Source organism: Camellia sinensis, chromosome 14 (genome assembly GCF_055761805.1).
Source record: "Camellia sinensis isolate YWXY chromosome 14, ASM5576180v1, whole genome shotgun sequence".
Classification (NCBI taxonomy): Eukaryota; Viridiplantae; Streptophyta; class Magnoliopsida; order Ericales; family Theaceae; genus Camellia; species Camellia sinensis.
The window spans coordinates 134,529,334-134,531,917 of record NC_138974.1 but is presented as its reverse complement, the minus strand read 5'-3'; the positions used below and the strand labels follow the sequence as shown (position 1 = coordinate 134,531,917).

The window sequence follows — 2,584 nt, the reverse complement described above, 5'->3', positions numbered from 1 at the left end:
AGCGTGGCAGCATTAACTGTTGCACCAAAACCGAACCCCAAAGCTACCGGGAAAGAGCCCATGAGACAGGGCCAAGTGTTCGCCCCAATACCGGGAGATGTGCAGAATACCTAGACCGTTGTGTCAGGTATTCTCTCTATTTGTACTCAAAATGCTTATGTACTGATTGATTCGGGGTCTACGCATTCATATATGTCGCATGCTTTTTCGCGAAAACTGAATAGACCATTAGAACCCATGAATTATCTGTTAGCTGTATCATCACCCGTTGGAGGATCCATGACTTGTGCATATATGTACCCTGCTTGTGAAATTATTGTTGGAGATGCACATCTGTGTATTGATTTACTGCCACTGAACATTGATCATTTTGACGTAATATTGGGAATGGACTGGTTAACGAAATACCATGCTACTATAGACTGTGTAATTGTCACGACCCAAACCCGGCCCTATGGGTTTAGCACCGTAACCGGCCAGTAATCCGAGATTACCGAAGGCCTGCTTAACAGTAAATACAGTAAAACAGAGTACAGGGCCTGGCGGAAGCCAACACAGTAATTAAACAATGTCCAATGAGCTGTGACAGTCTGTATGCCAAAAAGATTTTTCATGCATTCATACATATACAAACAGTACAGTCTGTACAAAATTTACAGTTACACAGTACAGGGACCTAATCCCTTGATAACAGTACAGTTAGCAACTGTCAGTCTATACAGTAATCCAAACAGTATGGAGACAGACGGGGGAAACAAACAAAACACCCCCAAAGCCATAGCATGGCAACTCGGAACCTCGCGGTGAGGCACAAAGGCTGGCTTGACAAAACTGGAGTTACCCTGACGCTCCTAGCTCCGATCTGGTGCCTGTACACCTACATATATATATGAGCAGTGAGCTAAAGCCCAGTGAATAACATAAAGCGTAAAGGGGTTTAGAATGAATGTCCTTACAGTAATGAAAAACAGTTCAATTCAATCAGTATTTCAGTTGTTCAGTACAGTAAACAGTCATATGTGGTACATCCATTAGCATAACAGTGACAGTAGGTCTTAAAAGACCGAACAGTAATGATGGCCATCAGTCAGTAAACAGTAGTGGTTCCACGAGGGAACCGACAGAGAATTCTGTCGCAGTAACAGTAACAGTAAACAGTAGGTACTAAGGATGCCACAGTACAGTTCAGAAATAAAGGACATACATTCATTCAGTAAATAATACCAGTTCAGTAAACAGTTCAGTTCAGTATTCAAAAGATAATCAGTTGAACATATCTTTACACAATTGTTACTCACAGAGTTTGGGCTACAGTAAGCTAGAGCGTGTCTCCCCAGTCGCCAACCCTACACAGTGAACAGATTGAACACACACTAAGCTACACAGTTGGGAAATATCATAACTTAATCCCTAAATTGCCTTGGTGTGTTCTACAACGATATCCTCATCTAGATGTCTTAAACTAGGCCTAAGAATGCCTAGAATGGGATGAGGATGCAAAGATGCACATTTAAAAGCATTTTCAGGATTTTCAGAAAAACAGAGTCCCGCTCGAGCGCAGGTTTCCCCGCTCGAGCGTACAGGCAAACAAAGGTACACGCTCGAGCGTAAACTTTCCCGCTCGAGCGTATTGTAAAAGTACTGGATGGGTGAAATCCCCGCTCGACGCCCGCTCGAGCTTGAGACATGACTCCGCTCGAGCGCCCAATCTTCCGCTCGAGCGGACTGTAAAACAGTGCAAGATACTGGATGCTCGGATTCCACGCTCGAGCGGCATTTCCCCCGCTCGAGCGGAAATGCGAAATCTGGAAAACCCAGATTGCACCTCCAAGCTCAAAACCAAGTTCAAAAGCATCAAAACTCGACCTCTTGGGCTAAATTTCCAGAAAACACATGTGAACTCATAGTTAAACATGGTTCAAAACTCAATTTGAGAGATCAAAGCCCAAGGGTGTTTTATTCAAACCCAATTTCAAATCCATTTCAAGAACAATATGAACATGCAACATGCATGAATTCAAACCACTTTGAAGCTTCGATTTGATGTTCTAAAGAGCCAATTCTTTTCAAAACATGATGAAATCATGGACCATTACAAAATTATGAACATGCATGTGAGGAAACATGAACTTACAACCTCAAAACTCAAGAATGGCAACATGCATGCAACAATCAAGCTTCAATTCAACATCTAACCCATGATTGGCTCTAAACTCCATCAATATGACATGAACCATGCAAGAATCCACTCAAAACATGAACAAGAAGACAATGGAGCTACCTTAAGTCTTGTATTTAGGATAGGGAAGCTCAATGTGGAATCTACACTTCAATCCAAGCAATTCTTCAAGATGAATTCCAAGTTCTCTCACTCTCTCCCTCTCTTGGTCGGCTAGAGCAAGAAAATGGCTGAGCAAAATGTTGCCTAAGTGTATATTGAGGCTCAAATATGTTATATTGAGTGGGCCACTAAGGGTGGCAAAATGGTAATTAAGTCCAACTCTTTAATTAGCTTAATTTAATCTAATTTAATCATACCTAATCAGTTTTCAGGTAAATACACCATAAAATCACATTAATTACG

At 41.8% G+C, this 2,584-nt stretch overlaps 1 long non-coding RNA gene across 1 annotated transcript; it reads right to left on the bottom strand.

Moving 5' to 3' along the window:
• Window positions 1-595: 595 nt before the first annotated feature.
• On the bottom strand, window positions 596-1,434 carry LOC145807795 (uncharacterized). The gene is made up of 2 exons (XR_014351183.1): window positions 1,299-1,434; window positions 596-877 (listed from the first exon to the last, which is right to left on the bottom strand). It is a non-coding gene; the product is annotated as an uncharacterized LOC145807795 (long non-coding RNA).
• Window positions 1,435-2,584: the final 1,150 nt, after the last annotated feature.